A 15,520-nucleotide genomic window follows, 5' to 3' on the forward strand; every position below is an offset into this window, starting at 1 on the left:
CCCCCCCAAGTATGCAGTACTAAAGACACTCTATGAAATATTAAACATCCTGCTAAATTAAAACGTATGCTCAAACAAAGCAAATGAAATGCAATGTTTCGACATTTCTGAAACAAAGTTTGAAGATGAAAGCCAACTCGTTTCTTAAAATTTTCCCCACTAACGTTTCTGTTGCACTCAACATGTTTTGATTTGAGTGAAACTGTTTTCAAACAGCATGTTGTTCAGTAAGTGGCAATATTAAACATCCTGCTAAATTAAAACGTATGCTCAAACAAAGCAAATGAAATGCAATGTTTCGACATTTCTGAAACAAAGTTTGAAGATGAAAGCCAACTCGTTTCTTAAAATTTTCCCCACTAACGTTTCTGTTGCACTCAACATGTTTTGATTTGAGTGAAACTGTTTTCAAACAGCATGTTGTTCAGTAAGTGGCTGCGAACCAATTCCCACAAATCACCTCCGTAAGTACACTAATTCCTCTTAACCAGAATCCCAAGACGCTTTACAAAAACAAGGACTGCCTTCATTTTAATAACTGCAGTCATAAGGAGACCTCCATTTCCAGCGAATTCATGTGTTTTCGAGCAATGCCGAGAGGCAGAGGCAAAAGAAAAGCGAGATCTGCTGAACTGCAGCCGCTCACCTCAACCCCCCTCTTACCTTTATGAAAAAGTGTATTTCTTACATGACGGGAGCACCTAAAAGCACCGCCACAGACCACGCGCTGGCCATCACAAACTGCCTGATAACATTACTTGTACAGGGTACCAAAAAAAGGCCACAGTTTACTACAAAGTATGCCTCCTCCATTCTTCACTTCCTAAGATCTCAGAAATGACTCAAGTTTTGTGGTTTTGTGGAGAAAAAAAAGGGGGATGGGGAAGAAATGACTTTTGAAAAGGTACTTCTAAAGCAAATCTTAAAAACCTGTCAGGAACCCCACAAAGGCAGTAGGCTACAAGGGCAACCTTATAACACACAAGGGCTTTAAAAAATAAAAAATTATACTACAAACAGCTGAAAAATCATTTCTTCTCTAATTTTATTCCCAAGATCCTTATTGACAGATCTCCACAGGCCAGGAAAATTACTGCTGGCCAGCAGCCTGAGAACAGCTGAATACCAGATTATCACGTTTATGGATTCTACAATTGAAATCGGACATTACGGTTTAAAATTACCTACTGGAAATTTCATTGTGACGGGACAAGGCGCTGACCTGTGCCTGTGTCTATTGACCAAGAGAGCTGTTCAACCCCAGCTGACAATGACAACTGACTTTTAAACTCCATTTCCCCACAAAGGCCTCGAAAGGGCAGCATCAATGACTGCCCCACCAGATTTTGGTGCTGTCCACCCAGGCAGCTGCAGTCGGAATCGCTGTGCTACCCCCAGACCCAACTGTACTTGGCTTTCAAGGAAGCAGGAGGATCACAGCTGGGCCAAACGCTGCTTTTCTCCAGAGCATCAGAGGAGATGCCCCCAAGGAACTCAGGGCAGCGATGTCACAGAGCCCTGCGTGAATCCACATGGCTCTGGCAGACATCACAAGACGTGCCCTCCGGAGGAGCTCTTCCCAGCAGCCAGCACCAAGACCATGCTGACAGTGGCACCAGCTGCGCCGGCAGCTCTGTTGGCTGGTTGTCCTAACCGCCCCTCTCCCCCGTGCCCCACACCTCACGTAGCTGGGTGTCCGCGCGGCGGTGGCCTCTGTTACTCAGGGGGTAATTCAGAGAGCGCGGAAGAGGAACTGTGGCAATCGTCCGCGGCAGCCGACCACACCGGGGTAAAGCTGTGGGAACATCCCTCCTGTTTCAGCACTTCCCATGCCTGTGCTGGAAGTCCCACTGCCTGACTTGGCGGACTCCTGTGCGACCTTTACCCAGACATAAATCAGCCCGTGGTTTGCAGGACAGCAAATTACCAGGCTCACGACTTCATCCAAATAACAAACAAAACCAATTCTTTAATGCTATTTACTTCTCTTTGCTCCAGAAAAGCAACAGAACAAAGGGTTTGCTCCTGCCACAAGCTAGCTCCGGTCCCAGCCCGAGCACTGCCCCGAGCTCCAGTACTGAGCGCACACGAAACCTTTCTTGCACAAGCATGGTCGTGCTTTTAACTGCTCCCAACGGTCTTCATGGGGCAGAAGTTACATCTTTATAGCTACAACTTAGCAGCTGCTAACCCAATTGCTTCTTAGAGTGTTAGCCCGACGAGGAGGAGCGAATGCAAGGTCACCTCTGGAGTGAAGATCTTTAACGGAGGGCAGAATGGGCTACAGATGCATTCTGTAGTCTAAGCAAACCAACATCCACCCTACTTAGAGGAAAAAACCTACCAGAGAGACTGATCAGGTACTGGGGAAGATGCAAAAAGCTGAGGGTGGGGAAGTCAGAGACAGGACAGAGTTCCACCAGGCCCGAGCTCATGGTCATGGGGCCAATGCAGCAGACACCGTAGCAGATCGCAGAGCTGAAGGGGAACAGGAGCTGAAGTGAAGAGCTCTGCAACAGTCCCACTGTGAGCAACCCCTGGTCTGTGCATGCTGGAAATGATGCTCTACGTCCAGCCCAGGGAAAATAACAATCCATTATAGACCTCAGCAGGAGAATTTGCCTCTTGTGGACTGACATTTCTGCTCCTGGATTTCCCAGCAACACCTGCAACAAAGCGCTGCTGCTACAGGATTGCTGGAGACCCCACTCAACACATAGCTAAAAAAATCCTTCTTCAGAACAGGATTGCAATTTAGATTTCTAAAACATATCCCAGAAGCTATCTTTTGGTCCCCAAGATCTCATCCTGCAGGACCTAACTATTTGGCTCAGTATATTGAACTTGTTGAATATAGCAAAGAGCAAACTATAAAACACTATTATGGATGATTCCTGTACAAAAACGTGGGTTCCTCGGGCATAAACAAATTCAAACACATTCACATGAAAAAAATACCCAAAGACTGAGCGTGAGACTTGAAAGAATATTTACTGCTGGTGAACACAATGGTGATGTCTCATCTATGCAGACAATGGGAAAGGACAGAAGAGCAGCACACACTCCACACAGTTCTTTAGACCAATTCATCACACTGTCAAGTTTAAAGCACCAAATGCTGCCTAAGTCCATGAAATACACATAACAATAATAATAAATAAAGACAAGGAGGCTGACAATATTTTTAGGAAACCAACTGATACCTTCCTTTTATTATGCTCTACTAGCTACAGCCCAGAGGTACCACAGACCGACTTTCAAAAAACATACATGCATCCTTCAGGTCATTAAAGCAGACCTGGAAAGTGCCATTCACATGGAGCTCTAAGAATCAGAGACATGGAGATAAGGTGATGTGTGATTGCAAGGCACTAAAGTTCTGCAACTCACTCAGAAAAAGGTACAGTTATTAAAGCTAACCTGCAACGAGAGTCATCTCAAACATCTAAAAACAACACGTTCAATTTTCTGCTATTTAAAATTAAGTAACATCCTGCCATTCATTCATTAACTCCCATAGCTCATTGCATGTCTGGGAGGTTTTTTGGACTGCAAAAAGACAACTTCTCACATGTTCTCCCCCAATCCCACCGATTTATTTTGAAGAAGAAATAACATATACAATGAAATACTTGCGAGTAGGTCAGGTATTGTAAAACTCAGGCATGCAAAGCGCTGGTCACTCTGATGTGTATCTTCACATAGGCATGATTCTGAATGCTGCCGAGCAGTCAGGAGTGTTAACATCAATGTCACTAGTGAGGTCCTTAAAGTGCAGCAAAGTGCTTTAGTGGGGAATTAAGAGTTTGAACTATTTCCTACTGTGCTCATATTATCACCAGTGCATTTTTAGCATTTTCTCTTACCTTCAAAATAGCATGTCCCCAGTGCCAACATCTGAAGTGTTATGCAACATGAGCTCAAAATGCCACCAGTCTAGGATGAAAATACATTGTGTTCTCCCATATGGACATTCAGGTCCAAAACATGGAGGAGCTGCAAGTGGCAGGGCTGCCAACAAATTATTTGCAAGGATTTTACTACTCTCTTATGGCTGATGTGGCACATCTAATTATTGTACGTTGCTCTGCTCAGTCAAAGAGCCTTTATTGTATAGAAACACTCCACAGCTGAGAGGTTTTTTCACATCCTTACTCGTCTATTTTTGATAAACCAGTCCTACACTTTAAAATCTTAATTGAATTCCTCTGAAATATTCACTAACTAGAACCAGGACTTCACAATTTGCTAATTAATTTCGCATGTATGATCCATTATTTTAAATTCCAGTGCTGAATATCGTTTGGCATTGGCATGCAAATAAGTAGGGAAGCCAAAATTAAAAAAAAAAAAAAACACCACACCAAGCCAAAAAAACCCCATACACCATGGAAAAAAAAAAGCTTCTGGCTCTGACAACTAAATATATGCAATATACTACCTATTTTATATGTCTATTTGAAATAAAAGTCATTCCCCCTACTTTTTTTTTTGTATTCTCCAAGTCAATCATTCACAATCTAGTAGGCTGGATTGATAGCAGGTATGTTCTGTCCACTGGGATTCCCATGTCCTGTACTCAACCAAAGTCCTGTACTCAAATCAAGACTGGAAAAGACCTCTGGGAACATACGGTCCCACCTTCTGTTGAAAGCAGGGCCTTAAGTTAGGTTACCCAAGACAACGTCAAACAGCCTTGGATATTTCCAGCAAGGGTGACTCCATCACCACCCCGGCAAACCTATTCCAATGTTGACTTGTTCTCACATTAAAGGATTTTTTTTCTTACATCCAGACAAATTTCCCCTGACCAATCTAAGCCTGGTTCCTCTTGTCCTGTGCATCCCTGTACTTGCATCTTCTATATAAATTGTTGTCGAAGCACTTAAACACTGTGACTAGATCGCCCTTAGCCTTCTCTTCACTAGGTTGATAAAAATCCAACTCCTTCAGCCTTTCCTTCTTCATGCGTAAAGTTCTCCAACCCTCTACATGTTTTTGGCAGCCCTCTGCTGGACCCCTTCTGGTTTCCCAACGTCTCTCTGGAACTGGAGGAGCAAAGATGGGACACAGTATTCCATGTGTGGCCTAGTAACAGCAGGAGGAAGTAATCTCATCCCCCGATTTGCTTGCTACGCTTTTGCTGACGCAGCCCGTGTTGCTGCAAGGATGCACTGCCAACGCCATGTGCTTTCTGATGAAGGAGAAAAAGGACCAACATGATGGTGTGGAAGCTTTAAGGAAAGCATGAAGACATGTATGAGAGTGTATTAGGAGCTGCAGGCAACTGAGAAGAGGAAGAAACACATCTAGTAGTATGCGGACTTCATGGGTGTTACTATAACTCGGAGGCATAAAGCAGTTAAGTACTGAAACACCAAACCATGCCTCTCTACCATATTAATGATATTACACCATATACATTAAGCTTTCAAGGCACCCCGTTCATAAGCACCACAGCATTTCAGATCTTATTACAATGGCAGTAGCACATGTTAAGCTCAGACTTACTCCTGAAAGAGAACCCCGCTGCCAGGATTAGCAGACAATTTGTTTGCACTACTGAACCAGGGATCCACACAATGAGTTGTTGACTTCATCCCGTACACTGCAGCAATACTTCTTTATACACTGCTGCCTACAATAATTTACTAGTTTTTCATGTGGACAAGATAATCAGCTACGCTATTAAAAACCCAAACAAAGAAAATGAATGACAAACAAGCACTTCTACCAACTGCTAGCGAAACAGAAAGTAACATTTTGTCATTTCTACAAAGCACAACTGATTTCCATACTTGACTCAGCAAAATCTCAGTGCCTTGAAGGCTATGATTGGCTTGAAAACTGTAACCGACCACAAATGATAACAAAATACCCCAAGAGACATTTTTATCGTCTCTATTTGTGGTAGTTTGGAGACTCTGAAATTGCATTTCAGCCCTGAAACATGTTCTTCAGAAGGCGGCTACTTCTGATCCGCCCCCAGAAGGGACAGTTTTGAAGTCTTCATGAAGCTTATACGCGTTCACCTTCTGTGTTGCACTGAACCTAACTGTTTCTTACATTTAACCTTCCAGCAATTGCCTGAGGTGATACCATCAATTAAGGTTTTCAGTACAGTGCACAGACTTTAACACTTCATAACTTAGCATGGTCTTGTGATTCTTTCCGTGCAGTACCAAGTCTCAAAGAGAACATGTTGCTTCCCCCTGCCCCTCCCAACTTGGTCTCAATTACTTCAGACAGTTACTCAATGAAATGAATCACGCAGAACTCAGAAGACTTTCAAATTGTTTAAGATAAACTGAAAAGTCCTATTTATGCTTCATTACACTCCTACCACTGTACATCAACAGTAGAGTAACGCATAACTCACGTCAACAATCGAAGCGTGATTCAATGCCAAGAAACAGCTGTATGTAAAAAACAAAAAAAAACCCTCAACACCAAAACATTTCCTTACTCAGACTTGCTTCCTTTTTGTATCCAGAGTCTTATGTGACTATGCAGAAATAAAAATATTAGCTGTGCAGAGCCACTACAAGAAGGCAGGGCTGCTTCCACCCTCTGCTAAGCCTCAGCAACAGCACTGCTTCATCTTCATCAGCTGCATTACCGGGACGCCACTTCTTCCCTTTTGATCACAGTCCCCCATCAGAGCACCTCTCTCAAGTTCCCCATGCCCTCAGACTCCATTAAAGATACAACCATTTTGCACTCACAGCAGCTGCAAATCTGTCACGGTTTATCATCAGCCTGCAAGATCATACACCAAAAAACATCAGCCCCCGGAACTCACCAAAGACACCGACCTCTCATTCCCTAGGCCACTCAAAAGCTCCAACCCCAGGAGAGGGCTAATCCACATCATTAAGCCAAAGGAAATCAAAAGCCCCAGTCAGGTGCCTCTCAACATCAGAAAGCAAGCAGATTGCATGGATGCTGCTGATGACCACATTTGGCCCATTAAAACTTTTTTGGAAGGATGAGGACTCTTAGAGCACAGCTGAACAAGTAGGATTAGGAGCAACTCCTCTTTATCTTGACAACCAAAAAAATGAAAGCAGCTACAAATTCAGAGTCTCACAGTCTCTTCTAGAGCTCAAGAGCAATTGTCTGATCTAACTGCTTCAAAAGTGGCACCCACTTCAGTCACCCCATCTCTCCCTTTCCTCATTCATTCCTTAGAAAAATGACACTGCACTGAAAATTGAAAGATGGGAAATGCATTAACCAGCTCCTACTGAAGACACAGCACTCAAAGGATATGAAACTAACACCTAAAGTCTTCAGAAAAAAAATATTTCATCCCCCCAAACTCACGGTTTAGTTATTACTAACTGCACAAGCACAGACCAAGATACAACTGTTCTACACCAAGGGTGACACGCCATCACTACTCAGCTCTTCATAGCAACAGAGCCCAACTGCGGAAGGAAAACAAGGCATCCATATAATTAAAAAAAGGTAATGGTAGTTGGCAAAGAATTATTCAAATTACCCCACTGTCAGGTCTCGACAGCCATACCTACGTACAGCCTCCAGCACGCTAAGAGCAGCCCACATAACCACAGACCTCAGATTCGCAACGCTTGCGAAGGCACCACCCTTAACAGTACACCATGCGACAGTAATGTAGCAACTACTAGCAAATAAAAAAAGATGGTATTTATAAATCTCCGAGATCATGTTCTGCACTTTTACTGGGACCCCAAACACCACTCCATTCAAGCTTCCCCAGACAGCCCGTGAGAGGGGGTTCCACGGCACCGCGGCTGCAGCCTGGGGAGGAAGCAAAACCCAAGAACTTGTGGGTGACACCTTCAGCAATCTTTCTCCCTCCCAGATGAAACCGACAGTTATGTGATGCGAAACATTGCTCTGCCCTGTCTGAAGGTCCTTACTGATCAGCCGCTCTAAAAAAAACAAAAGCAAACCCAAACCACTGACCCTCATACTTTGGAGAGCAACCCCAGTGCCCCGCACAGTCTTGGTGGTCCCTGGCCTTGAGGGTTCCGAGGGACACGGACAGCCCTTGCAAAAAGCAGTGCATGGTAAGTTCAGAAACATCTCTTTCCCATATGCATGCAATGGAGATGGTGCAGAGACTGGACACAGCCTGACCTTCAGCACTTCAGAGTTCAGGAAACAAAGGCATGAAGGAGAAAACTCTCATTACTTCTCCAACCACCAGTAAACGCACTACTTCCAACTGCCTTCAGAGACGACTCTCTGCTACCACCTTCCACGACATTATTCAGAATTTCCTCTTACATGGTATTGTTATTCAGATTTCAGCTCCAGGAAGCCAGCAATTAACTGAAAAACTCATCTGTCATTTCAAGAGATAACAAATCCAGTCTCATGACTTCTGGGTACCATCCGATTTTTTAATACCTAATTCATAGTTTCCAAAAGGCTGAAGTTGCCACTACTGGCATATTTACGTCCTACTACTTCATAAGTTGTCAAAAAATCTGCTAGCTTTTAGTCAGTTATTGTATGCAAATCCCAACTTTATAACATTTCTAGACAGCTCTAGCATTATCATGGGTACAATTTATACCCTTTCCATTTCATTTAAAAAGACACTGAACTGGAACTGGTCTGGAATAATTCAGTATGAACAATATTCTCCTTCAATAAATCTGTTAAACATTGTTTTCCAAATCTAATGATGAATCCTCTAAATTTTATTTTCAGTTTTATGGAGCTGCATATATTAAAACATATAGCTTTATGAATCATCTTCACAGCCGACCAAGCAATTTTGTAATCTTGGACATTATTTAGCCTGAAATAAGCTTTGCTTTGATTATGTGCAAACGACCGTGCGTATCTATTTCTGAATGTATGGAAGATTCTGACACCTCTGGAGAATAAAAACGTGCTCTAATGACATGAGTACATTACGTAGATAACTGAGATTACTTTATAACTTAAATATTTATGATCACAAGCCTATATTAGGCAAACTACAAAATGATTCCAGCATTCCCTAATTCACCCCATCGGTCCTAGCATTGTAGAGATCGAAGGACATATTACACAGCAGCGAAAAAGAAAAGCGAATACCATAGCCTAACTTTTTATGGTCACTTCAGAAGCAGTTGTTCCACTGCAGCTGCCCTCCTTCAGAGAAAACAGAGATTTGCTCTGGTTGCAAGGCCAGCACGAGGGAGATACCACCTGAGAACGTGCAGTTGGTGCTCAGCATCTTCTGCAGAGGTATTTCTAAACACACTGGAGCTTTGGACTGTGTGAAGACTGTTCACAACTGAGACCAAGCTGAATGCCTGCAGTATGGAGCACCCACTTTGCATCCGTCCACCTCAGCTGTCATCATCTTCTGTCTTCTTCAGCGGCACGGCTGTGACCCTCCCACAAAGAGCAGCTCCATCCATGAACAAGCCTCAGCAAAACACCCTACATTCAGTGATCACATGTATTTATATGAGCAAAGCCTTTGTTATGGGTGTGCTTGCACAGAGCCAGTGTTACACAGCCCATCATCTCTCCATCGCACGATGCATGTGCACAAAGCTTCCCCTCAGCACGGCAAGACCCTCTCTCAGTGCCCAAGTGTTGCAGCTAGACCAAGCGCAGGAGACGAGATTCAAATCACCCGTTGTCCAGAGCTGTCAGACCCTGGTCTCTCACATGCTCAGTGGCGAACAGCCTTTGGGTACAAACTGTAACTGTCTTTGACAATATTTCTTACACATTTTGGCAACTAACATTCTAGTGAACCACATGACAGCTCAAAACATTTTCTTCTGCAGCAGAGAAGCAAATTATGTTGCTCCTTCCTGTTTCTGCCGTGATTAAGCAGCTGATTCACTCTCAACATCCTTAAAAGATGACTAGATTGACATTTTTCTCTCTCCCAATATAAAATAAATCCAGGCATAAAAAGAAAGGCAACTATTTCAGAGGCAATTTGGGAGCTTTAGGGTCTTTTTACAGGCAGAAAACTCTGTGATCACACTGACAACAGCACCTCAGAATGTCTCCTGTCTTCTAAGGTGTCCACGTGAACTCCTAAACCTCTATTTTTAATTTAATATTACTGACCTCAGTATCTCAATGACAATCTCAGAAACAACACAGACTTAATCACAGCCGCAAAAAGTTACATGATAAAGATCCTGCTTCTGACATAAACATAAATTAAAAAGATGTAGTATGGGAAAGCAGAAACTCCCCACAACTGCTTCTGTAGAGGATTTTCCAGAATATTTGAAAGTGTATCCATAGCTTCAGAGGGAAACCAGAACGAGATCCAGCAGATCTGCCACCAGAGGACGGGCACAGAAATCTAACATGCATTCAGTGCACCGGAATCGGAGAGAGACGAGCAGTGCCGCATTTCTACATTGGGCCCCCTTCTGCATTCCTCCTGCAAGAGGGGATCAATGCAGAAAGAGCCTGCACCGATAAGACGATGTGTCACGCAGGAGCTTGTCAGCAGCGGGATCTGCGGGAGAAGCAAGACCAGACAGCTTCCTCCAGCGCCGTTACTCTTCTGACGTACCTCCAAGGGCTCAGCAGCGCGGCCTTCTCCTTCCTCTGTCTTCTTTCTCCAAACGGGAGCAACACAGACTCGGTTCCCTATTTTACCATGTCTATTTTCTCTTCTTTGATCACTCTTAGGAAAGGCTTCACAGTGAAAGAACACTTTTCTAGGGTACTTCTCATAACTAAATGAAGGTGTGCGTTGCCTGGTTAGTGTAAATAGCACGTTAGGGCAGACTATATTTAATTGCTGTCATTTCTTGACTGGTAGTTCTGCTTTGATATCACAGCGACAAAGGTAATAACAGAAATAAAAAACATCACAGCCTGCCTGCAGAACAGGGTTAATTGGCACCTCTGTCATGAAGAGCACTGCTGGTTTAGCCTTGGCTGAGCTCTCCACTCCACCCAGGCCAAATATGGCCATCAGTGATGTTAATTTGTGCCAGTCACCTATTAAACGATTTTGAAGAACAGAAAATAATCACAGGACAGAAAAAACAGGGCAGAGGGAAATCAGTACAAAAGCCAACACACTTATCTGACCTGTGGCAGCAGAGAGACATAAAAACAGGGCAGAAGGAAGGGGCACAGAGCGTCACAGGTGACACCACTTTGCATTACACAGGAAAACCAGCAAGATAAAACAGGCTATTACTGGAACAATATTGTCCACCTTCTTAAACGGTGCTCACTTCCGCTTTAGGAAAAACAGCTTTATCAAGAACAGCATCATAAATTAAAGAGGCATCCAAACCTTATAGACTTGTCCGTATGTCCCATTTCCAACAACCTGCACCAGTTCAAATATTCCCGCAGGGTCCTGCAAAAAGCAGAAGAAATGACATTACTTGCAGCAAAGCAACCACTTCGTAATGGAGCGTAACTGCACACAATCAAAATTAAAACATCTGTGGCAGATCTCCTAATGATCTGTATTACACACTGAAGGGGAAATAGCCAAATAACAGTATAAGAAATACATTAATATTAAAGTTTTCAGTCAAGTTTCCCAAAGATCTATACACTAAACAACTCGGTGCAGATTCGTAGCATGGCAATACAGCAGATACGGCAAACGGAGATGCGTGAAGAATAAAAGAATTCAACAGATTCAGCTTAGCAGTAGAATAAGGAATAAACTCCAGGCTGCCTAAGCCTTAAAACACATAGCTAGACTAGAGGCTGTGCTGCTGTCTTCTCGTACGCAACACTTAGCTCTGGCAATGTAATAAAGAACCTAAATTATAGAACTGAAAAAATGCTATAGAAAGCACCTGAGCCCAATTACCTCAGAGAAGGGAAGTGTACCACCCCAGGCAATCTTAACACTACGGGTAGGCTGAGAACGCTCAATTGTCCTCTTTTGCAAACACAACAAGGTGACTTTGACTGATGTATTGAAGTCTTGGTCTTGTACCCAAACCAGACTGCTGTTATTTTACACAGAAGATTCACGTGTCAGGTGATCAGTGAACAACACCGCATGAGCCAGCTTTCATCCTCCTGGTTTAGCACCAGTTGCTCTAAAACCAACCACGGCAGCATATCCTTCTCCAATAATGAGACGCTGCAGCCTTTCAGATATAGGAAGACCATCTTGTTGCAAGGCGTGGGCAAGTAAATGTTCGCTCCTGCATGATCGAGCACATTAAGGAATCTGTTGCTTCAGTTAAAACTCACTTGAGAGATTTATATAAAAACATTAAGAACTCAAGAGACCAGTTTCTTGGTTTCTGGCTGAGCCATTTATCAGTCAGCTCATTTCTTGGGTTGATATCATTGAGAGATTTATATAAAATATTATTAACTCCATGTGTCAGTTTTACCACATCTGTTTCAGCAATCTGTCATGTCAGTTGATGCCTATTGGTACTGCTGAGGGATGCGATACAGAAAAACGTTATCTCAGAAGTACGATTTCTATGACCCTGGTTGCAAAATATCTTTTTTTTTTTTTTTTTTTTCTTGGGTTGGCTACTTCTCTGCTCCACTTATATGTTATTCTTTTAACATAACTAATGCTTTCTTTGTATCTGATATGGAAACGTTTACTGAGGCAAAATCCCAGTGGAAACATACAGGCTTTTTTTCTGAGCAGATTCTGCTTTCCTGGCACAACTGTCGTGATAAATAGCAATAGCTTTCACTGTCAGAGCAACCCAGCACAGACTTCCACAACTGGAAGTACTAATGAGTTCATTTGGGTTTGCCTTTAAGTTAAATGAGTTTTAATCTTATACTTCCTGGATTGTCAACCTCGCAAGACTTTAAAAAACAAACAAAAAAACAAACAAAACACTAATTACCAGATCAAATCACTTTCTTTTGACCCATGCACAGGCCAGTCTGTCATTTCTCTTCTCTCTTATTTGTAAGACCAGGTCGTAAGTCACTTCTAGACTTAAACCCCAATTCTAAAAGCTCTCACGCAAAAGGCAATCAATGCGACCGCTCATGTACGGAGCCAAGCACAGGCATAAGAACGCTTGCAACGTTGGCATCTTTGTAAAGCACTTTGCTTCCTTCTCATTTCTTGATTTTCCATCTCCGCTAGTCTTGGATACTAACGAGCCATACACTTTGCTTCAGCAGAGCTGCAGTCAGCAATACTCCATTGCCATCGACGCTGCTAAAGCAACAGGCGGGTGCTACAAACCTCTGCCTCAGGGGCGACCTTCCCACAGAGCTGTGCCTTGGGTGGCGCGCGGTCTGCGCAGTAAAACACGCGGCAGGTCGCCGAGGAACTCTTCCAGACAAGGGCCTCCATGCACAGTGTCTACCGTACTCCTCCGCAGGAAGCGCGAGCAGCGCCCCATTCCCACACCTCTGCTGCAGAAAGCAGCACTGCTGAATTAAGTTCACAGTGCGCAGAGACCTGAGGAACGTAAACTGCATTTTCAATTTGGAGTTTGCAACTGTCCCTCTCATTTAAATGTGTGCTCTGTCCTCACCCTTCTTCTCCAAGCTTATTTATTATGCAAGCATAATAATTTAATGTACCTCAAAATCAGTTTCTCTGTCTCCCTCCAATCAATTTCACTCTGATTTAGCATCCTAATGGCTTGCTTCTAAAGGTTTCAGACACTCTAGGAAAAACCCAATTATCTAAATAAATGTTGGCATTAACTTTAATACAGCAAAAATCCTACCCTGTCCTTGCTAGCCAACTGAGAATTAGCATCTCAAGCCTCCGCAGCCCCGAGTGCAGCCAAAATACTTGGCCATCTCTCTTCTTTTAATCAGGACATCGTACTGAACTGAGCCTTGTTAAGAGTCATAAAGGATATTAATCTGGGCTCTGACTGTGGTCCTTGGATTGCCCTTGTTTCCTTGGATATCAGCACTGCATCCTTCGCTGGCATTCTTCAGCACAGGCCAACTTCTTAATTATCTTGGAGTTAGGTATCATCTTTAATGTAGTACTTCCTCTCAGCTACCACTTAAGCCCCGTGGTCCATCTAACCCTTCACCAGCCAGCCCCTGCCAAATCGCCAGGTTCACTTTGACAGGCGCCAAAATCCGGGCCTGAACATTCATCACTTTAAGATTAATTACTGTAATGCACTGTACCATACGGTGGTCTTCCTGCAAGTCATCTGCGGAGTACTCAAAAGGCAAGCGCAAGGCTGCTGACCCGGAGGCACCCAGGCCACGTCCATCTCCTCTGTGAGGCAGAACGACAAACAACGCACGCAGCAAGAGCCCGACCGAAACACACTTTTCACAGTCTCTGTAGCTGAACGAGATACTGGTGTCTGAAGCTCATGTTCTTCTACGGGACCTCCGCACCCCGGCACCTAACGCAGAGATCAGAGGCTTTTTAACCCTCCGACAGCCCTGACGAACCCAGGGCAGGGACCACCTCAACAAAGATGCTCTCACAACATTTGGAAGCTACAGCCCAAAGCATGTCTTTCCAGAAGGGGAAAGCCCTGGCTAAGCACAGACCCCAGACTAAGGCTGAGGACATGAAAGGACACGTCTGTCCCTTCTCCTGTCAAGGCTGAACCTGCCGTGCTTACAGCCTCTGGGAGGTTTCTGCATCGGACGGTCCTACACAAAGCCTGCAGTCTGGTTCGCAGCACTACTCTTTTTCAAACTTACACTGGTTTCTTATCATTTATTTAAGGAGATAAGATTCATCTGCCAAAGCTCTAAAGAAGAACTTCCATTATTTTGTGTTACTCCCCTGCACAGAGCCAGGCTGAGCTTCTGCCTTGCCAGGCCAGGAGCCTCGTGCCATCCTCACAAACTTTACTGACTCTTCTGCCTTTCTTCTTTCCGTCTCTGGCCTGGAACACCCTCCTCGCCATGTGATTATTGCAAAGGCTTCTCCCAGCCCTCTGTTGTTTTTTTTTTCTTTTTCTGATATTTTTAGAAAGTAGTTTACTTTGGTTTCACTGTCTGGGCTGACTGCTTTTTGCCACAATTGAACTCTTCCCTCTTCTTCTGCGGAGAGTGCCCCAGAAAAAAGCTCTGCCTTGGTTGGCCTGGGTTGATCGGTGGGCAGCTTCTGCCTAAAAACGTGAAGTGGAACTAAGGGGCATCATACACAACCCTGTGAGCTGTTTGTGGATGTGAAACACTAACAGTGTGGCTTTTAATACGGCCAAAGTTTGGATTACGTTAAAAAAAAACTTTAAAAAAAAAAAAAGGCATAATGATAAAAACTCATAGCAAACTAGGTGAACGCTTACTTTTTTAGCTTTGGAAAAAAACCCAAAACACACCACAAGAAGAGCCCAAACCTCAACAAAAACCCACAAAAGCCAAAACCCCACGCAAGTATTTTCTTCCAGAAAATCCTCGTTTCTCATTTGTTTTCCCTCCACAGCTTCGCAGGGCGCACATCACCCTTCGGAGCCTCAGGAGGAATTATTTATTATCTCGGGAGGGGAACGACCCCGTGGGGTGGAACTCTCCCAGCGGGGCAGAGCCGCGCTCCGGTGGGACCAGCTCCCGGCGACCGGGACGCGTCCGCTGGAGCAGCGGGGCCGGG

The 15,520-nt window shown here is 44.0% G+C and overlaps 1 protein-coding gene across 1 annotated transcript in view; it reads right to left on the reverse strand.

Annotated features, from left to right (window-relative positions):
• The window catches only part of NRK (Nik related kinase), a 99,041-nt gene extending 87,701 nt beyond the window's left edge, over window positions 1-11,340 (reverse strand). Inside the window, exon 1 of the mRNA XM_009889268.1 lies at window positions 11,276-11,340. The gene's annotated coding sequence lies outside the window, so the exon portion shown is untranslated. The remainder of the gene's footprint in view (window positions 1-11,275) is intronic.
• Window positions 11,341-15,520: the final 4,180 nt, after the last annotated feature.

This window comes from Charadrius vociferus, unplaced genomic scaffold, assembly GCF_000708025.1.
Source record: "Charadrius vociferus isolate BGI_N301 unplaced genomic scaffold, ASM70802v2 scaffold7, whole genome shotgun sequence".
NCBI classification, from domain to species: Eukaryota; Metazoa; Chordata; class Aves; order Charadriiformes; family Charadriidae; genus Charadrius; species Charadrius vociferus.